A 23,213-nucleotide genomic window follows, 5' to 3' on the forward strand; every position below is an offset into this window, starting at 1 on the left:
AAAACAAAATGTATACCGCCATAAAAAATAAACTGTACCCTCCCCAACAGTGGTATGAAAATAAAATAAAAGCAGGGTTAATGAGTAAAAAAAACTAAAGTAGAAGCATAATTGCATGATTTTCTGGATCTAGTGCATTTCCTCATGATGTTGAAAGTATGTCCCATTTTGCAATAAAAACAGCTTTGGGAACAAGTTGCAGAGCAGAGTATGGTGTCCCTTTTAGGACATCCTCAGGCGTCAGCCTTCAATCTTCAGCCAGAAATACTTCAGCTTGAAGGGGTGTCGTCCCAGGCAGAGTCATCCCTCTTACGAGACATCGTCCTTTTCACTTGACAACTTAATTCCCCGATCCAATGAGCCCTGGGTCGGTTTGTATCGCATGTTCTCATTGCGCTGGACATGTTTGTCTTCCCTCTGCGCAAGATGGTGTCCTCATTTAAATTCATTACGGTCCAGTAAGAGCTGTGCTCCTGCAGCCTGCTCTGCGTGACAGCTTGACATTTCCCTGCTGGTGTTTGTTATTTATTAATTAATTAATTTATTTATTTTTAATTTGGTGTAAAAATGGCGAGGTCGTGACCGGCGGGGTGGCCGCGATCCTCAGGTGTTCCGTTGCGCTCTCTGGACGTGTCCGCTGGCCTTTCCTCCGCCGTGTCGGAAAGGGTCCGACCCTCTCCTCAGATTTTATTGGGGTGGAGGTTAGAGACCCCAGGGCGGTCACATCCAGGCTTGATGCTGCATATCATTCGGCTTGTATACAATTGTGCTGCGTTGATGGAACTGAAGCCAACTATATACATACGTACATACATACATACTTAATTTTTGTGCAGCGGGAGGAAGATAATGTATTGAAAGTGCCTAGTTCTTTCGCGTATAATATTATTGTACACAGTACTGTTCAAACGTCAAGCTTCAGTTACATTGTGTTTACCTTCAACATTTTAATTACAGAATACATTTACTGGATTTGAAGGTTAAAACTGCTTAAAAAAAAATTGACAACACCGAATGGGGTCGGAGGGTCGAACTTTTCAATCATGTTTAATGACGTATTATTTTGAGTTTTTAATGAAACAAACGAAAATGAGACGTAGTTGACATTCAAGTGAATATATGCGGTAGGTTAAGGTGAAATCGGGGTCGGAAAGGTCCGGAACAAAGGCTGATTAGTGCCGTAAGGTAGTGTTTGTTTGTTTGTTTATTTAGATAGGCCTACCCATTAGCTACTGTATTGTAACAGTAGCTACTCTTCCTTGGGGTCCCCATAAATATTTTACAATACTTCAATACAGAAAAATACATCAATACACATCCGTAACATTCATACTCACAATAAGACTCACAATACATAACAATACACTACATAACAATACACAATGCATAACACAACCACTAAGACACACAACAACCAACAATAACTCAAAGCCTGTCAATACATGTGATGGCTCTATATAATAATTTCACCTCTTAAATAATTGAGAAAAGAAATAATTTAGCAACTCATCCTTTAAATCACAAATAAAGTGGGATGGATAGCTCTCTACAACCAATTACGTCTTCAGGAACAGAAAAAAGTTCTTTTTGTGACAATTTTTTTTCATTCCACCTTTCTCTGCATCTCGCCCATAATCCCCCGCCATCTTCTTTAAAAAGCCTCCGGTCCTCCCAGACCCATGACTGCGGGAGCTCCAGTCATATATCCACACGGGGCCCTCTGTGATAGATGGGACGTGCGACATCACCGATGCGGAAAGGACCTGCGTGAGTCAGGCCCGCGGCCCTGGGCCGTGAGGGAGAGGAGAAGGAAAAAATTACCTGGAATGGACAAGATTAGAGTGTGCAGGTCAGCCTGCTTTAAAATGGCTCTATCAGCCTGCGCGCGTCTCTGCCTCTCCCATCATGCCCGTGAACTGTCCCTCCCCAGGCCGGCGTAACAGCGCTTTTAGAGGCACGCACCTCTCCCATCCCCCCCCAGCACCACCACCACCTCTGTGATTTCATATCCCGCATCTCATAATTGGCTCTTGGAAATGTAGGCCTATCTTATGACAAAAATAAGAAAATGGTGGAATTAGAGCTGTTGTGGGGGGGGGGGGTGTGGTTGGGTGTCTGGCTGAATGTGTGTGCATTACCAGGCTGCCATGGTAACGGTTGAAAAATAGCACTGTACAGGACCATCAATACCATGCGATAGCGTGCCTACTGACAGGAGTACTGACATTGCCAATTTAGTTCTGGGAGAGATGAAGCCCGTCTTTCCAGTTTATTTTTATATATAATAAAAGTTATATGTGTATATTTTCCAACAGATGTTTGGGTATAATATTTGTTCTCTCCTCCAGTAATTTACCAGAATTTGAGACTTGGACTTGTGTTGGACACATACAATGTAAGCAGCACATTTAAAGGGATGCTATGCAGGAACGTGAAAGTTTTACAAAAAAAATAACCATGCATTAAAAGGCATATCAATGATGGCAGTCTCCTGTTTATGCTCTTTTGCCAAATTCTTGCACCTTTACGTGTTTTTGTTATTCTAAAATGTGATCGGGAAGTTTCCGGGTGCGGCGCTCTCTTCTGTGTGCGGAGGGGTGGTTGTGTCCCGCAGAGCCTGTGGTTTGGGATCAGGAGTGTTTGTCGATTGTTTGTTGCGATAGCTAGCTATCCGCTGCAATGGTCCGGATGCATTGAAGCACCAGGACAAGCCAACAGGGCTTGTTCAAGAACTGGAGTTACTGTATCCTTGGTATTGCTTTTCCTCAGTGGCGTCTTCTGGAGTTCGCCAAGGGGATGAAAACAATACAATACAACTTCCTGCATAGGGATTGCCGCTTTTTAATATTGTTTGTTTTCTTCCAGTGAGCAGTGATTGAATGTTTTTAAAGTACTGGCCAAACAAGATTGATTGAATCTGCTGCTGGCGAACGAGACAAACTTTTTAGGAGAAAATTCAGATCACTATTCATTGATCATTGGTACGCGATCAGAATAAAAAAAGCATTTTAATGGAAGTGTGAGTAGAAAGACTCATTTGTAATGGATAAAGCTGGACCACTGCACAGTTTATATTTTGGGTCTTCTAGAGATGACTCTAGTGTTAGTCTACTTTTAAAAACACACACACTATTCAGTCCACTATTGGGTCAGTTGAACAAGTCATAATATAGCCTATATTTTTTTTTTGTATTGCGATTATTGATAAACCAATTGATATATTCAGAGGCTATTTGTCTAATGGGGACTTAAGTGACGATCCAGCACTTTAGAGGAAAAGGCAAGGGCTTCAAACAATACCTATTATCTGTGGTAGGAGCATCATATGATTCAAATGTACACCGTCAGTGCATACAGCAAATATCCAATTACTTGCCTGACTCATGCCGAACAGTCATTCTGTATATAACAATTATTGAAGGTAGTTTATCATTCAGTCATTCTTTTATGCCAAGCAGTTCACAGTTCATCCCAAAAGATTTCATTTTCTTCCATATGATTCATAGGGTGATTGGGGTTCATTAATTTTCTTTTGTCTCAAAAGACAAAAAAAAAAAAAAAAAAAACCCATTGAGCCGGAAACATCATTGTTGCCTGGAAACGAACTCGCAGTTGAAGATGACGTAGCGCAAAAAAAAAAAAAAAACTGACCTGTAACCAAGAGCAACCAGTATCTCATTTTGGCATCCTCCTTTCCCAGTTTTGTTTCTACACACCTGGGTCTCGGTGTTGGCGTCAGAACTGGAACCAAAAATGGTTTCCTATTAACCGCTCTTTGCCCAGCCTCTGGGAAGCAGCCAACCGACGCCGTTTTTCCAGAAACGCTATCCGAGACAAAACTGGGTACGTCGTTGGGAAAGGCAGTAGCCTTGGCTAATGGTGTTTTACAGTAACGAGATAGAAATGGGAAGTAGAAACGTCAGTTGCATTGACTCCCTATTAAAATGATAATTCTCCACCTGGGCGGGTCGGTTATCAGGGGGAGCCAGCGGCTGCTGTCGCTGCCAGATGATGCCGCAGTCACGGGATTTGCCAGGTTTTCCGGCATCGTCTCCGCTCACCTGTTCACTCGCGACGCTTCGTAGGACGGCGTAGAGTCTCGCGCCAAACTCGACCGACACAGATTCCTCACGCGAAAAGAATTGCATTTTGGGCGCAAAGTAATTAGGCTACTTCTGAGCTGTGAGCGACGCGGCGTTTTTTTGCACCGGGAAACCGGCGGAGAAATCTTTTTCACGGAAAACGATATGAAAAGTTCGCCGCGCTGTAGAGCTAGGTAAAAAAACAGGCAGTTGAAGGCAGAGATGAGAACCGCCATCCCTGCCGACGTTCACGGAATTCAGATCCTCGCCGACCGCTCTGCCCGACTCGTTCGCCCTGATGAGACGGCTCGGATCGAGCGCTGGGCCGAGTCGGCGTTTTCTCGGCTGCGGTTTTACGCGGCTGTCGATGCGGCCGCAGCCGCCTGCCGCTGGTACCCCTGAGGAGCCCTTTTCCGCCCCACGCCCACGGGCTCGGTGTGCTAAAACACGAGCCTCAGGACAGGGGAGGGGCTGCAGTGGGGGGGGGGGGTGTCCAAATGTATCCGAAAATGCCCGATGCAGGTTTTCGTTTCAGCCTGGCACTATGGAAACCTGTTCACCTAATTAACTGAATCATGGGCTTCAATCAAGACGATTAAAAGTACAGTTGGGTGTCTTAGTGCTGGGCTAAGACAAAAACCTGCACCAACAACTGCCCTTTTCAGATCATGATATCATTTTACATTACATCTTATTTTTATGTCTGTGTCTTTTTAGTTTTGCCCTTTTACGTTCGTATATTTGCGGAAAAGGTCAATCGAGCCAGATCTGCCAACATTCAGGCGCCTCAAACCAGTTTCCAGGTCTGGCTGGGAGAGTTGGACAGAGGAACTGGAGTGGAATTAATAGTGCTTTTATGTTCTGAGTGACTTTGACCATTTTTAACAGCCGCGTCGTATATCTCACATTCCTGTACTGGGATAGACGTATACCTGCCGCGTTTACGATCTGTTCTAGTACTTGAGGGGTTTTTACACTCTGTGTCCGCCTGAATTTTTGCCGCCTCACACAATATTTGTTGTAAGGCAAAATTTGACCTGTCTCGCACCACAAATGCACCTCTGGGCAGTAGGAACTCTTACCCTGGAGCTGTGAATGGGACTAGGTGTAAACCGAAGATGATTCTTCCAACCAGGCAGCACACAGACTTTACAAAACTAGTACAATGTCAGCATGGTGCATTTATTAAGCTTTAAATCAAATTTAAATACATTTTTTTTTTAAACTTGGGTACTGTAAGCATTATTTTTCTGCACGAAAATGATCATCACTGATAAACTGATGGAGTCTTTCTAGACAGGCTGAGCAGCCCACACTGAGTCCTACCAGTCAGAATCTGGATACTGAGACTGCACATTACCATAAACCATGCCTATTAAATACGGATGCTTATGCTGGCAAAGCCTTGACAGCCTTTGAAAAACAACTGTGTATACATGCTGCAGGGTCCCTGGACCAAATATGAAAAATGTTCCAAAATGTGATCATGAAAAATGTTGCAGTATTTGTTATGCCACTGCAACACAATAACAGGAAATAACACCGCAGGCTCAAAGGTGTTACACACCGCACACCAGCTGCCCAGCCCTGTTCCTGGAGATCTACCAGGGTTTTCACCCCGAACAGTCACAATGCGCACCTCACCGGACAGCTAGAGATCTTCTGGAGCTGCGAATTGGTTGAGTCAGGTGTGCCGAATTAGGGTTGAAGTGCGAACCTGCAGGACGGTGGATCTCCAGTAACAGGGTTGGGCAGCCCTGCCCTTGGCTACAGATCTGCACGGCTCTGCAGTTTCCAGCTGCCACACCGAGTCACGCTGAGCTCGTAGGTAACCCAGCCGCGTGGGGCACATGAAAGGCACAGTGTGTGTTTACATTCCTGTGAGCTCTCCCAGAATGCACTTCTGCCAATAACCTCTGGTTCCCCCCCCCCTCCATGCCAAATGAGCTTTACAGCACCTGGACCAGATCACTGGTGGATTTTGCATAAATATCCATGCTGATATCAAAGCTAAAAGACCAGTGTTATGCAGGCAGGAAGAGTGGCTTTGCAAAAGGCATTTAAAAAAAAAAAAAAAAAAAAATTTTTTAACCAAGGACATCCTGAGAGAGTCCTGAATTAGCCATCTGCATGTTGCTCTCCAACGATGCTGCATTCGCAGGGCAGTAATTGAATGTTCTGGTCGCCCACACGCCTTCACAAATAGACTGCTTATTGTCCAGGTTCGTCAGGTGCGTCTCTGAGAAGCGATCGCACTTATTGGCTCGTTGGTGCCTTCGCGTGCGCGACACAAAGCTGAAAAGGAAATTATTATTTAAATGAGTCGTTACGGCAAGGGCCGCTGTGGTTTAATTTCCTTCATTATCTACTGTGGATTTAGCAAGTCATTCATCAGTGTCTTTGAACGCTGGCTGCAGAATAATGCAGTTCACAGAAACGAGTTGGGTATATAAGCCTTTGATTTTATGTGTTCAGTACAGACTACACGCAGTTATGATCAGTATGCATGGGATACTGCGGCTATATTTAAAAATAATTTGCATAACTGAATTGCTTAACTCACAAGTTAAATGAAATGCCTTTTGTGGTATATTTTAGCCGTAGTGAAATGAGGAAGCCAAGTGGACTGATAAAAGGATCCATTAATTTTCTCTGAGTGTTGGCTTCCAGGTCCAGGGCTGTGGGGAGGTACTGTCACGGTCCTGGCAGAACTGTTGTTTATCTTTGTGTGCTGGAGGACCTTGGGCTCATTTGATTTTCAATTGGGTGCAGCCAGCAGGTCCTTTATCTGGAATATTCTGGACTCGGTTCACTGACCCGGTGACGTGCTTTATGACCTCACACAAGCGTGGCAGTGTGACTGCGCAGTGAGGACAACCCAGAGAAGCCAGGGCAGTGATTCATTTTCATTTAAAAAAAAAAAATTCCTTTCCAAAAACACACGCATCACGCACATCTCATGAAGCTCGGCGTGAGTGAGAGCTGGGTGCTCAATTGGGATTTGGGGGGGGGGGGGATTATTTTATTGTGTAGTACAAGCTGTGACTAATGTTGAACCAAAAATAGAATGGTTCTTGCAGATGTTTTATGAATAAAAGTGCATTTTGTGTTATTTTAAAATTGCTGTAGTCACCCGATAATTGTAATCAAATGCGGTGTTTGATTTATTCAGTTTATTCAACAGTTTATTCATGTGCAGCTATTGCTGGGAAAGTGAGTGGAGCTGGAAAATTGCACTTACACACACACGCACACGCATGCCCACGCATACGCACACACACACACACACACACACACACACACACACACACACACACACACAATGCATGAAATTGTCAGTTTGCTGTGGAAAAATATGGTGTGTGCAAGCATCTTGTACTTGTGACAGAAAGTCACGTAGTGCACCAGAATAGATTTGTGTTGAGAATATAGCATTAGAATAGCAGAATATAGAATAGCTTTGAGTGCATGATTTGAGTGCAGAGTTAGATTCCCGTGTGTCTCCTCAGTATCTCTTTTCTGGGCTGGCTGCCATTTTTATAACCTGCCAACCATCTGAACTGCTGTTCCATCCACTAGACTGGCGACTGCTGGGGTAAAACATTTTAATTTTTAAACTTTGGGGCAAAAGAATGAACATGATTATCGTTCGTGTTCATAGACCTTTGGGTGCTGGGTGGAGGAATCTCCAGCAGAGCGAGGCGTTAGTAAGTTTGCTTAATGGATAACCTCCGTCTCTTCCTCCAGTCCATTAAACAGAAATTGGTTTAAGTTAATCTTCTCATTATGCGCCCTGTGATGGAAATGTGGGGGATATTAAAAGCTTGACTGTCCATTCTGTTTCCATAAATACCCCCTCAATTAACTGCGGTAAGAAGCCTCTCTCTCTCAGAGGATGTGCTTCTTCCTTATCAGAGTAAGAGTAATACCGGGTCAGAGGGGTGTTTGTGAAGCATTTCTGTCCGGAGCCGTCCTCGGGTGAAGCCTCTGAGCGGCCGTGTGAAAAAGGCTCGGGAACAGCCGCTGGAGTTTACCCGGCGTGTGAATGAGACTGGGGCCGTTTCGGTCCGCTCGCCGGCTTTCCTGTTTGCTCTTCTACTTCGCGGAGTTTCCATTTTGTCCGGACGGGGCTGTGGCGGCGAGAAGGGGATCGCCGGTGCAGATTTTTAAACATTTACACTGGAGCCACTCGAACACACGGCCCCCTCGGGCAGCCCTGAAGGTAGAGGCACCGCTGGGACTCTGCTCCACACGCAAATGTTCCACCCACGCTGTGGATGGGGCCTTCGAGAACAATATTATACATTCGACACACACACAGAGATGCATACACATCCAACACACACACACATCTACACACACACACAAACACTCACACACATCCAACACACACACACATCCACACACACACACAAACACTCACACACATCCAACACACACACACATCCACACACACACACAAACACTCACACACATCAAAAACACGTACACACATATTTCACGCCCACACATACACATCCAATACACACACACACACACAGATCCACACACACACAAACACTCACACACATCAAAAACACGTGTACACACATCTCACGCCCACACACACACACGTCAAAAACACGTGTATACACACGTATCTCACGCCCACACATTCACACATATGCATAGGCTCACGCACACGTGCACGCGATTTAGCTGGCAGATATTGTCAGACTTGTTTTCTCTTTAGTTGAGGCATGTAACGAAGTGGCCATATTGTGCTCAAAGACATGCATCTGAGTTCACTTTGCCCTGATGGATCAGTAATTAATAAAAGAGATTTTTTTTTCGTTAGTTTTCCTAACATTTCATCATCTGTTTTATTATGTGTTTCAGGGTCTGTGAACAATGTATAATATTGTGTTTTCAGACCTATAAATGTAAAAATGTCAAATGTCAAAAGTTGACTTGAATAATGACTCAAGTCAGTTGCCCAGAATACACAGTGCATATTAATTCAAAATAGAAACATAATTTATCAATATGAAGCCAGAAGGAAAAACTGTAATGGGAGACGAAAAAAGCTTTATTTAACAACGACTTGACTGCATTGCACAAGGAAGTCTAGACCATGGGTTCCCAATCTAGTGGTTGGCAACCAAAAATACAACACTTATTTCTCATCTCCAAATGACCTGCAGAGCAAGAAGCAAAACATGTTTACAGTCAACAGATCTCTCATCATTCGGCACTTCCTCTAGAAGATTTCAACATTTTCAAAATTCTCTCTGCACGAAGGTACATTGCAGCACTGCAATCGAATACACCAGTCATAAACAACTTTTACTCCATTTCATCTCGCTAACTGCTCAGCATCGTTTGTAAAACAATCCTTAAAAATATGTAGTTTGGACAAAATCTCATGAAAAAAGTGGGAAATGTTATACCGCCTGAAATAAGATTATAAGAAGAAAAACTAGCACTGCTCATGCAGCAGAACATATCCAATTCCCTCCCCAGTTTTGGATGTGCAATCGTCTGCCACCGCAGCCGCGTTCATGTCGCAAACACCGATGCCGATTCAGGACAGCGTAGACATCCACGGCTCTCCTCAGAAATGTGCGCTGCTGCCAGCTGCTTCTTTTCACACCATAGACACCTAAGCTCGCATAGAGCGGAGTTGGAGGAGGACCTTTCATATGCAGCTTTGGCATGCGGTCCACGGGCACCCAACTGATGATATGATTACTTCAGAGCCATTTTTATTTATAATATCATGTATCTCAGTTTCGTACATTGTTGATTTTTTTATTTTCTGCACCATTGATGTGTTGTGTAAACTTAATGCAAGTGCTCTTTGTAAAATGCGCATATAATAATATTCTCTGTGTGATGTGAGGCCGGTTTCGCTCGTACAGAGGCCGGGAGGATGCGATTTCCATCAGCATCAGGCACTGTGTAGGCCTGGAACCGTGGTTAGTTGCTGTGGCAGGAAGTGCCACATTTTAACAGGAAGTCAAGCAGACCAGTCAGACTGCAGCCTATCTCTGTCTCTATCTCTTTCTCTCTCTCTCTCTTAACTGCTTGAGAAAAACACAACGCAACTTCACAAGATCTAATAATGTTAATACTAATAATACATTTTTTTTGAAATACATAGGACATGAAATCAGGTACAAACATCAAGTGCATTTTCTCGGAGCGCAGTGGCACGCACAGAGCTGAGCTCAGCAGGGTGTGGGGAAACGAGACTGGCCAAAGCCCTGGGCGGGGCTTAGTGACACTCGACCAATGAGCTCTCCCATCCTCTGTCCCAGAGATCTCCACTCTCCATGTCCCCAGAGCACACAGACACACACACACACACACACATGCATCCGCACACACACACACACACACACACACATGCATGCACACACACACACACACACACATATGCATGCACACACATGCACGCGCACACAAATTAAGGCAGAAATGCCAAATATGCAACCTTCTGATCAAAAAATAACAATAATACTACTTATCCCATCAAAATGTGTCTTTCAGACCTTAACACCTACAGACGAACATCGCACTGTCCCCAAGATGATACCATTACAGTACCATTCTCTTCCCGTCTCATTTATCAGACTCTTCCTGAATTTGAAGGATAGAAATTCAAATGTTCTCTTATCTTGTTTACAAACTCCAAACTTCTTGGGGAAAGGCACACTTTTGAAACAGTCTTGTGACAAATTTCAGACTTCACCCCAAGACAAATGAGAACGCAGTGACACAACCAACGAGCCAACACGTACAATACTGAAACAAAGAATGTAAATAAGGGGAAGGTTGCTCTTTATAGTCAGAGGTAGATATATGGTTTACTACACTATGGCATATGAGCGTTTTTTCAATATGGGATGATGAGCTTATGATGGATAAGTTAAAAGCATCCAAGCTTTCAGGTTCCCTCTGGTGTGTGAAGGTGATCTCTGCCAAAATCCTGTTTTTTTTCTATTTGGATTATGAGGGCTTGTCCTTGCAGTGTTTTGTAACTGGCTGGTCCACTTTTTTTTACCCACAACCGGCAGGTGCACTGTACTACCTTAAAGTCTCAATGGATTAATTTTTTTTCTGTCCTACACCCACTGTTTTCTGTTTCCACCCGACAAACAATAACACACGTCTATGAGGAATACTACCACCTCCTACCTCGGCCAAACTGATGCTCACGTTAATGAGTAAAAAGCGTGGCAATAAAGTTGCGGTTAAGTCAGGGGTGAATTAGCACGCGTGCTTCAGAGAAACGCAGGAAGCTGGCTTTTAGAGCAGTACGGAGAGAATTAAGGACATAATTAACGTCAGGGAGGGTAGCCAAGATTAAGACCTGGGAAAGGATAGCTTTCTTGGAGCGTGTTCACATTAAATTAGACTGTGATGGATTTCTGCTAAAATGGCTTGGATTACCTCCGCTGATGCAGCGGTGTGATCGATGAACGCTTTGGTAAAACAGGGGGGGGGAAAAACATGGATTAATTCCTGCGGTAGAGATGAATCTGTCCAAGGAAACGGACGCTGCTGGGATTTGGTGTAACCAGAGGAGCAAACACACAATGGAAATGGAGGCAGTCTTTGACTGGACTCTGGTTTCAGGTTTTTGATATTCTGTACTTAAATGATCTTTTTCTATTTATGTAAGTGTGATTGTGGCCACGTATCTACCTTCATATTGGCGGTACACCATATCCATATAAAACAGAAACAAGTGGTACTCAACCTTATGGAAGGTGGTTTTGGATTTGCTACCACTAGAGCCTGGCACTGAAGCTCTGAAGGGGGAGGGGCGGTGGGGGGGGGGGGGGCAGAAAGTGATTTTGCTTGCAGCCGGGGCGCCTGGCTCAGAAGGAAATTAAGGGGAAAATAATAAAAGCGCTCATCGATCTGCTCCAAATTAACAACGGTGTCTCTCATTAACGCTGGCGTTCCAAGCCCAGACGGAACCAAACGATTATTATTTTTTTTTTTCAGAGAGCGAACGAAACAAAGCAACACGTCCGTGCAGGTCGCCAGTCGGGTCGGGTGGCGTATGAGACACCTTCACCACAGCGAGTCGATCTTTCCATTTTAACCGAGATAATTATCTGGGGGAGGACAGCCCCCTGCAGGGGGGTGGGGACCACTGGCATCTCTTTAAAAACTAATCAGACTCATTGCTAATTTATTACCCCCGTTATCTCACTGAAAAACACCGCATTATACTTGCACCATACAAATGCGATATTAGAATGCTGGAATGCTGGGGTTATTCCAGAACGTGGCTGCCCCTTTGTTGGTATAGGGTGCTGAGATTGTCATTGGTCAGGAGCATAATGAGGTAAAGGCCTGATTAATGCTTTAGGCTACATGGGAGATTCAGCTGTGCAGGGCCAATAGGCACTGAAAACATCTGGGTGTGGAGCTGTGGAGGGCCTCTCGTATGTGATGGGTTATATTTGTTGTTTTTTCTTTTCTCACAGTTAGTAAGTTCCTCTGAACAAGTCAGGCAAATTTGCTAAGGTCACGGGCTGCATAACAGTGAATGACAAAAATGTTTTTAAAATAAGGAAACTGGTTTTCCTCACATGCCCGTGGGCTGCATGTGAAAGCTCTTCCTCCAACTCTACTCTGTGCGAGTGGTCTTGCTCCGACTCTACTCTGTGCGAGTGGTCTTGCTCCGACTCTACTCTGTGCGAGTGGTCTTCCTCTGCCTTGGCTCTGTTTGAGTGGGCTTGCTCCGACTCTGATCTGTGCAAGTGTTCTTCCTCGGACTCTCCTCTACGCTAGTGGTCTTCCTCCAACTCTACTCTGTGCGAGTGGTCTTGCTCCGACTCTACTCTGTGCGAGTGGTCTCCCTCCAACTCTACTCTGTGCGAGTGGTCTTGCTCCGACTCTGATCTGTGCAAGTGTTCTTCCTCGGACTCTCCTCTACGCTAGTGGTCTTCCTCCAACTCTACTCTGTGCGAGTGGTCTTGCTCCGACTCTACTCTGTGCGAGTGGTCTTGCTCCGACTCTACTCTGTGCGAGTGGTCTTGCTCCGACTCTACTCTGTGCGAGTGGTCTCCCTCCGACTCTACTCTGTGCGAGTGGTCTTGCTCTGACTCGGATCTGTTCGAGTGGTCTTCCTCGGACTCTCCTCTACGGGAGTGGTCTTCTTCTGACTTGGCTTTATGCGAGTGATGTGAAAAGAAGCAGGCGTGTTTCAGAGGAGAACCGCGGATGTCTGAGCGCCACCGAGCCAATGGTGAGAGAGCGTGCATGAACACTGCTGCGGTTGCGAAGAGCTAATTGGAGAATATCATCTAACATCATCTGTCCTGGAAGATTTTATTCTTTCAAACAGTTTATACGTAGAAGCAGAGTGCATTCAAATCAATGGAACGATTGAATCTGCAAAAAGAAAATGTAAATATAAATTACAGGCACATTTGCAGTATATACATACAATTGGTGAATACCTCTATTCTGGTTATGAATATTACTTTTACTGAAGTACTGTAGTAGTGTACAGTGAAACTGTCTTACTCACACATTCAGGAATGAGAATTTCTGTTGCTGGAACTGCAACGGAAAAAACAGCAGAAAAATCCACTCAATTGAAACATAAAACTAGTGCATGTTATTTAGACTGTAAGTAAACCATTTTACTCACCTCATTATTTTTTAAAAATAATCCTGCCTAGTGTTAAAGGCAATTCCTTCACATTTTTCATGCCTTTTGCTTTCTGTCTCTCTCATTTCAAATGATCTTTTCGCTTTTTGAATTTTGATTAGTTTTGAGCCTGAGAAGTAAAGAGCAAGCTGGTCAGAGATTAGCCTTAATGGCTTTTTCTTTTTTTCCCTCACTCTCTGTTCAAGCAGGAAAGATTTGTGTTGCCATAAAGAACCTTTCTTCTAGCTGCCCTTGAAGAAAAGGCACGTAGGCCTATTTCGTTTTATGTTCCTGACTAAACATTTTATTTGAAGCCACAAACTATTGGGTAGGTTGCAACTGAGGATGCAGATTTTAAACAATGTCTTTAATAGCTCATTTATTATGCTGAAAGAAAAGGATAAATAAATTATGTTGCAGCATTAACAATACTGTACACTATGTGAAAGTTTAAAGCTAAATTTATTCCTAGAAAGACAGGGTTTTACTATTATATGCAGTATTTAAGCAGCATTTGAATAGAGATTATTCTGTACCACAGATTTGTCATCTCGGTATACATACGGTATGTCTTACAAGTGGTTATTATGGTATCGCTTTCAGATGTTTGTGAAGAAGGCTAAACCTCATGAATTTATAAGTAATTTTATGCACATTAACATGCGTTGTCAAGACAGCGAAAATATATGGTCACACTCATCGATGAAGCTGAGGAGGAGGATAAAGAGCTATTCAGGAATAAGATGGAGATGTTCCGTAGTGAGACATTCTGTACTTTTGTTTTGGAACTGGCATATGCAGATGTGATGTTTGAGGTGATTAAATCAGATGTTCTGTGCTTACTTTGCTCTTATTTTCTTTGTAGGGCGAAGTTTCTTTTATCTGACCAGCTGCCTGTCAGAGATTTATGGTCAGCTGTAGATAGTCGGTAGCTTTCTAACCTATTGGAACAAATAGCTTTGTCCGGTAGCTTTCTAACAGACATGGTGGCACAGTGGTTAGCACTGTCACCTCACAGCAAGAAGGTTGTGGGTTCGAATCTCGGCTTGGAGCCTTTCAGTTTGCATATTCTTCCCTTGTTTGTGTGTGTTTACTCTGGGTACTCCGGTTTCCTCCCACACTCAAAGACGTGCATGTTAGGTGCACTCCTGCAGGTGCCCTTGACCAAGGCACTTGCCTCAGAACTGGAGTTGGTCCCCGGGCGCTGCACTGTGGCTGCCCACTGGTCCTAAGTAACTAGGCTGGGTCAAAATGCAGAGGACAAATTACCCCACGGGGTTCAATAAAGTATATCTTTAAATGCCCTGTCACACACACACACACACACATTCTGCTCTCTGGACACACACACCTTGTGCTGTCTGATCTCTTCGTTACGCACTAACGCACTGGGAGCCATGCGGCTTGATCCAATATAAATCCACATCTCCACATGAAGGGATGCTTCGGTAATCTCTCCCATTAACTTATATTGCCCTTGTAAATTCCACGAACTCATCTGTCATTAACGATAAATTACGCTTTAACTTTCTTTATTAACATGCAGCAACAGTGGTGGATCACATAAATGCAAATTACAGATTGTCCCAAAAGTATAGCACAGTTGCACTAAATCATAAAACTTAATTGACTGTTCGAAACACCTATTACCACAAAGTCGGGACACGTAGGACCTTGTTTTCACTAAGGAAAGCAATTCAACAGTCAGACAGACTAACAACACAACTATTATGTGTCTCTTACGGTACAAGCTGGGATATTGGATATTTATTTTATTCATAGCACAAATATTGTTCCTCTAAAAATATGTGATAGAAACCTTCCTTCTGGTGTTCCCCAGCTGACACAAAATGTTCTCGCAATGTTACTGGAATGTTCTGTCAGTGTTGTCAATGTGCAGCAGCATGGCCGCAACATTGCGAGAGCGTTTTGTCTTAGCTGGGTCTTCCCGTTCTCTCTAAAACCAGACGTGGCATTCGACCCGGTGGAGAATCGGATCAGCCCAGGTGCTTAAAGGTGTGCTTCTGTCCACTGTACAGGACCGAGTCTGTTAGCACTCTGAGAGAGAGAGAGAGAGAGAGAGAGGAGTCCGTTTGTCAGAGCGCTAAAGACAAAGCGAAACGAACGTGGCTGAAAAGCTGGTCAGCTGAAAAGCTTCCGCCATGTTTGGTTTGAAGATTTTTTTGTTATTTGTTTTCGTGTCTGTGTGGGTGTGCTCTAGCTCTCTCTCTCTCTGTGGCAAATTTCAGTGAAACCCCGGAACTGCCTCCCCTTCGACGTCGAAAATCAGGATACAGCCAAAATGGCCGCCATCTCTCTGTGGAAATGGAGACGATTACCTTGATTGGGCTTTCTGCCGAGTCCTTCATAAAGCTTTGGGGCAAAGAGAACATTCCAAAGCCAAGAACGTGTTTCTGCACTACCAAAAAAAAAAAATAATAATTTAAATAAAGATACAAAAATGGTCTACATCTAAGAACACATTGTGGTTTTTCATTAATATTCCAAATGGAACCACTTTTATACATTTACAGCCTTTGGGATAATGGAGAAAAGCACTTAGCTCATCATTGTAAACTGTTAAATCGTTTTGAATAGCTTGCTAAACTTAAGGCAGTTTCTTTATAGACAATACCAATCTGGCCTTGCGGAGAAAATTAAAGCTACTGTACAGCGCACTGCGATGGATTTATTTAAACCGAACGCGAAACGGCAGTGCGTTTCGTTAGACCGAGCGGTCTGGCAGAGGAGCACGGAAATGAAGACCCAATAAACCAACGAGAGCTTGCTGCGAAAGCAACGGTAAATCTTTTCACTGCGAAGCGACGGCACTGTGCTGGGCTGAAACACAGCGAGGTGTAGCTGATGGACAGGGTGGACAGGGCAAAGCTCAAATTCAGGCCTGAAGGACCACGTTGACAAACACGACTATTTCGTACCATTTGTAGCCAGAGAAAATGGAGGCCTCACCGGCCAGGGGCCCGTACGGAAAAAAAAACGAAAAGAAACAACGGGACAAATCGGAGTGAACCGGCAGCACGGCAACAGTGTCCGTCAGCCAATCGGACTGAGGTCCAGCGTCCGTTTCAGCCAATCTGATTGAGCTCCAGTGTGACAGCATCTGTATCAGCCAATCGGACTGAGCTCCAGTGTAACAGTGTCTCCAGCGTTTTGGTGTTCATTATAATCCAATTAAACCGAGCTTCAGTGTAGTGGCGTCTGTATCAGCCAATCACACTGAGCTCCAGAAAAAAACCACCTACATCCCACCTACAGCTGAGTTTAACGTTTGCACAAACAATGGGTGCTGCTAAAGATGGGAAAGCAGAAATCTAAACACAACACCTCCTCACTTTAAAGACTTACGTAGCATATATATGCATCGCTGTTTAAAGTTTGGCAGGGTTGGATATTTAAAGATGTTAGTGCCAGTAAAGTACACAGACTGGCATAACACTGCTACTATCTGCAAACTCTGTCTGAATCCACTGACAGAACATGCCAATGTTCTGACACGCTAGAGAAAAGGCAGGGATCCTTCACGGGTAGCGGCAGGTAACGTCGAGAACATCGAGGGCCACGTACAGCGCGAGCAATAACTTAACAAAAATTAAAACGACGATCGAAAATAAAACGGAGAAAAACAAAACGGGGGACGAGCGGCGCCCGCGAGCGACGTCTCCACGGCGACGGGAGAGTCAGGAGGGCCCCATGGTGCTGACGGTGGTGTAGCTGAACTTGGAGAGCGAGGCGGCGGTGGTGGTGGCGTCGTCGTCCCGCGGGCGGGGCCGGGGGCAGGGGCGGGCGCAGCAGCCGAAGGTGGCCAGCAGGGCCTTGCGGAAGCGCTTGTTCATGAAGCAGTAGATGATGGGGTTGACGCAGGCCGAGGTGTAGGACAGCAGGTGGATGAAGGAGATGGGGGCCCCCGACAGGGCCCGGTGGGCCGACTGCAGGTCGAAGGCCTTCCAGGTGTTGACGGAGTAGAGGGGCATCCAGCAGATGAAGAACATGGCCACGATGACCATGAGCATGCGGATGACGCGCTTCTTCGCCATCAGCTTGGCCTCCGACGTGTTGCTGCGCGGGCGCTCCACCTTGGCCGCGCTGACGGGGGTCAGGGTGGACATCTCCATGGCGACCGGACGCTTGACCATCTGCACGTAGCAACCGTCGCCCTCGTCGCAGCCCGACGACACTGTGGTGGTCAGACCGTTCTTCATTTCTGTGAGAACAAAGAGAAGCTTAGGGGAGCCATAGTCAAATATACACACACACATATACACATACACATGCACTCACTCGCATAGACACACACACACACACTCATACACACAAACACACACACACACACATACACATGCACTCACTCGCATAGACACACACATACACACACCACATACATACACACACACACACATATACACATACTACACACACACTCACACCCCACATAAACCCAACCCACCATACACACACACATACACACACCACATACAACACACACACACACTCAAACACAAACCCACACATACACACACACACACGCACACACACTCAATCCCACACATACAGTACACACAGACACACACTCACGCACACACAATGCATGCATGCAGGCTTCAGCACCTCATGTTAATGAGCACATGCATGCATGCATGTCCGTGCTACGCTACCACCTTATGCTCTTATGTGGGTTTCTCGCACAGCACCACGGCGCGCGTCCCTGTCTTTTCAGCGGCGGCTGTAATCTCCGCGACCCGCCCGTTCGCTGCGCTCAACGAAAACATGCATCTCCGATACGGATCAGGTCGTCATGGCGGCGGGCGTGTTCTGATTGAACCCTGCCATTGGCCGCTCTAGTCCGGGCCAGCGCAGAAATAATTTCCGGAGACACTCCGTGAGCTCAACCCAACCGGCAGCGCTCACGGACAGGAATTCCATTTTCCTGGAGATTAGCGTGCGTTCTTAGACCCTGGAGTGTTTATTATTTTTGCCATTTTGTCCTCGGGGACAGCAGCTGCCGTTGCCCGTAATTTGTAAACAGGAAGTCGAAGTGCAACCTGAATGAAAACCCATTTCCTGTTTCTATCTGCGAGGGATGAGATCCTGGAATACATTCTATTTGAAGTAGAATATTTCCTCCAGATAAATGTGCCTGTTCTGAACACGCTAGCAGATGGCCGTGTCTGTGGCCAATGAACTTCTCCAGTGAAGCATTAGCAAATGTGGTTTATTTGCATCATTTGTTGCTCTGGACATCAGCATGTGCTGTTTTTTTTGTCATTTGAGGCTCTCATACCATAGAACTCGTTTCATTAAAAAGCTCTCACTCATAAAGATGTTCTACAACTAACTCATTTGGAGTGCAGCTTTCCAAAATTTCTTGCAATAATTTGGAATTAAATGTCAAGGAAAGTTTTGCTCTGTCTAGAAAAACTTCTTTGCTGTTTTACTATGATATACAGTGTTATACAAAATATATTCTATATGCATACTGCGACGGCAATACTTTGCATATCACTTACCATATATATTTAAGATTGAAAACAAATGTTTCATTAAAAAAAAAAAAATAGGTATCTGAATATATCTATGTATATATGTGCGCGCATATATACTGTATACACACTGACATGTATGCGTACGTGTGTCACTTTAAGAAAGTGCAGTCAGGTAGGCACACCAACACATGGAGCAATTAAATCACCACTACAGGTCAGGCTTACAGGTTTTAGCCAGGAGCCAGACCACTGTGTGGTGCCTGCCAGACAGCTACGACCACATGGAGCTCCATGGGGAAAAACAGCTCACTGCCAGAGAGGCGGTGGTGAGGCTTAGTTTACACGCGCAGTCCGTGCAGCACACCGGCGGTGGCTGAGGCTAATTGTGGGTCTGTGGAAACGCGCTACAGGGCGTTCTGGTTTTTCATCCGGTTCCCCCGCGGGCGCGGTCTCACCGCCGGCCTGCTTCTTCTGGTCCAGCTCAAACTGTATCCCGCGGAAAAGCTCCCTGGAGATGAGCCCGTACGCGATTATCATCACCACGCCCGGATGATGAGACACGACAGCAGCAAGATGTACCTGAGACAGAGAGGACAGGAGAGAGAGGAGGGGACAGAGAGAGAGAGAGAGAGAAGAAAGAGAGAGCAGACAGAGACAGACAGACAGAGAGAGAGAGGCAGAGAGAGAGGCAGACAGACAGACGAGAGAGACAGACAGACAGACAGACAGACAGACAGAGGGAGGCAGATCGAGAGAGAGAGAGAGAGAGAGAGAGAGAGAGGAAAGGGGGACGGACAGACAAAGAGAGAAAAGAAGGAGAGGGAGAGAATAACAAGAGAAGTGAGCAGATCTGGCCCTAAGCACAACAGTGTTTGCAGACGTTTCAGGAGGAATCTTTGCCTAAGGCCGCCCGGGTCTCTGTCCTGGTTCCCGGATACAACTGAGCACGTGCGGGATTTCAGGCTGACGCAAATGAGCCAATGGCAGGAGTGATTATGGCAGGACTGGAGCTGTGTATGGCTCATCCTTCTCCCTAAACAATTTCCTGTATGATCAGGTACAGAAAAAAAACACGTGACTACAGTCGGGGGGGGGATAAGGTGAACTGGGGCATGGATGTGAGGGGTACGTACGGTATTTAACACGCAGACAGAATTTGGAAATGCTTGCTTGGTTTTTCACGTTTGGTGGCTTTTATAGCGGCGACACCCTTTGTCCCTTCTCATCTGTCCAGAGCTCGGACTCTTGGGTCCGTGCTCGCGGGATTAAAATACCAGGTACACAGCGGATTAAATCATTTCAGTAATAGAAAAATTATCCATGGGTCACTTTTCAATTGGAGGGGGGGGAGGGTCATTTCTCAATCTGACACCGGGCTTGTGAGTCCTTGACCGTAGAATATAAACATGATCCAGTCCGGGACTTGTTAATGAAGAGAAACCAGTCAATAATCATTGATGGGATTATTGATTAGCTGCTAAAGTGGTACAGGAGGAGCTATGCCCCACCCCCACCCTGCCCTACCCCACCCCCCACCCCACCCCACCTTACACACATATGCCTAAAGGTTTCACACATTTCCGCTCACAGTATGTCAGAAAATGCCATTTCGGGTCCTTACTGTAGTGCCGCTGTTTTGCACCTGACACCTATTTCTCTCTCACGAAAAGGCTCATAACTTATTCATGGGAAATGCAGGGCTGGCTGACATCAAGGGGTAGGACACCCCATTGCCTCTTATCTCCTTCTTTTGTATGTGTGTGTGTGTGTGTGTGTGTGTTCATTTGTTTGTGTGAGTTTGTTTGTTTGTTAGTATGTTTGTTTGTGCGTGTGGGGGTTATATCTACAGTATATTATTCTGAAACATAGGCCTACTGTATTCTTGGCATTCTTGAAATTATCATGTATTGATATGATTGGGGATTATTTGGACTCTACCGAAGGCTTTTGCGTTTTTAAGTTTTTGACATTGTGCAGGAGTTTATTTTCAAGTGGTAGCTCAGTCAGGGTGTTGAATCGGAAACGGGTCTCATGGTTATTTCTCAAACACCGTCTTGATCTCCTCTGTGGTGAGCGAAGTCTGAGGCTGTCATTAGACTGAAGGCTGAAGGCTTTCTGCGATTTGATTTTTTTTTGTTTAATGTCTAGAGATAAAAACAAATCTAGCCAGTAACATTTATGGTTATGGCACATTTATTTATGCTTAATAAACCATTAATAGCCGCATAATAGCACATTTGGGATTGACTATAGTTTGGCAAACATTGGCTTACTTCTTAATATCTCTTTTGTGAAGGTCTATTAATCTTGAATAGCCATTAGCAATGTATTTTTAATGATGTATAATTCAGTTATAAATATTCCATCAAGGATTTAGGTAACCACTGAATGAAAAGAGAAGGAATATTTAAACCTGCATGCATGCTGTGAAATTTGATGTGTGTGTGGAAGGGGGGCAGTAATTACCCCAGATTTTATACTGAGCCCTGCGCACTCCTAACCACACTCATACATGCGGATTACACACCCCATTAGGCATTTATCAGCGTGCCTGAAAATATCGGGGATGGTCGTGCAGTATAATGGGTAAGGAACTGGTCTTGTGACCAAAAGTTCACTGGTTCGATTCCCAGGTCGGACGCTGCCGTTGTACCTTTTGAGCAAGGTGCTTAACCCGCATTGCTTCAGTATATATCCAGCTGTATAAATGGATGCAGTGTAAATGCCGTGTGTTAAAAAGTTGTGTAAGTTGCTCTGGATAAGAGTGTAATGTAATCGGGGTGTGTAAATGCTGTGAGTGTACTCACTGGTAAGGCCTACCATCGTTCGAGAGCTACCTGTTCCGTCAGTATAGCGGTTCCTGAAGAAACGGTGGGCATTCGGAAAGTTCTGCCTCCTTTTGAGTTCCATTGTATTTAATATTCAGCAGATAATGAGTGCATGTGGATTCAAGTTCTTGGATGAACGTGCTTGCGGAGAGCTGGGATTCTGCAGGCTAGTGAGTTAGCTAAAATGTCAGTCCATTCTCATGGTATAACGGCCACATTTCTGTTTTCTTAATAGGAGCATAAGAGTTCATGTTTTGCTGGGTGTATGTCAACTGCAGTGTCTACAAACAAGTATTTTTATTAGCGCATTTATTTTAAGATGGCTGCATTTAGATAATTACCTTACACGCTGTTAGTAATTACAAAGCAAAAATAAAATGGTTCTGGCAGATGTTTTGGAAACAAGTAGGTGTTTTATTTTTGCATTCAAAATAGTGCACAGTCCTTTGCTAATTGGAATAAAGTCTTGTTGTATTTAATTCATTCAGTTTTAAACATTACCGGAGAAGTGTGTGGAGCTAGAGAATTAACATTATTCTGCTTTGCTCACTAGCTCTGGGCCAATTACTGTATCTTTACAAAGCCAGAAAGAAGCTGGTCTGCTTGACACCCATCTCCGGAGTGTGTGCCTCAAATGTTTTCACACTGCTCCCAGATATACCCCCACTTAAGCCAATAAAAACTTAGCAACATCCCAGCCAATATATATAACGTAAATTGTCATAAGGAAGGGAGCGATACAGTGTGCTCCAAAGTTTGCAGCACCGGCCAACACCACTCCCCACCCGCCCCAAACCACTCCCCACCAGCCCCAAACCCCACTCCCCACCCGCCCCAAACATCCCCCCTGCCCCAAACCACTCCCCACCCCCCAAACCACTCCCCACCACCCCAAACCCCACTCCCCACCACCCCAAACCACTCCCCACCCGCCCCAAACCACTCCCCACCTGCCCCAAAACACTCCCCACCTGCCCCAAACCACTCCCCATCCACCCCAAACCACTCCCCACCGCCCCAAACCACTCCCCACCCGCCCCAAACCCACTCCCCACCGCCCCAAACCCACTCCCCACCGCCCCAAACCACTCCCCACCCGCCCCAAACCCACTCCCCACCCGCCCCAAACCCCACTCCCCACCCGCCC

The 23,213-nt window shown here is 45.2% G+C and overlaps 1 long non-coding RNA gene and 1 pseudogene across 8 annotated transcripts in view; one reads left to right on the forward strand and one right to left on the reverse strand.

Annotated features, from left to right (window-relative positions):
• The window catches only part of LOC135240422 (uncharacterized), a 40,311-nt gene that overhangs the window by 13,941 nt on the left and 3,157 nt on the right, over window positions 1-23,213 (forward strand). The gene's annotated exons all lie outside the window — the stretch shown is intronic.
• Window positions 11,729-23,213, reverse strand: part of LOC135240419 (cholecystokinin receptor-like) — a 31,248-nt pseudogene continuing 19,763 nt past the window's right edge.

This window comes from Anguilla rostrata, chromosome 15, assembly GCF_018555375.3.
Source record: "Anguilla rostrata isolate EN2019 chromosome 15, ASM1855537v3, whole genome shotgun sequence".
Taxonomy (NCBI): domain Eukaryota; kingdom Metazoa; phylum Chordata; class Actinopteri; order Anguilliformes; family Anguillidae; genus Anguilla; species Anguilla rostrata.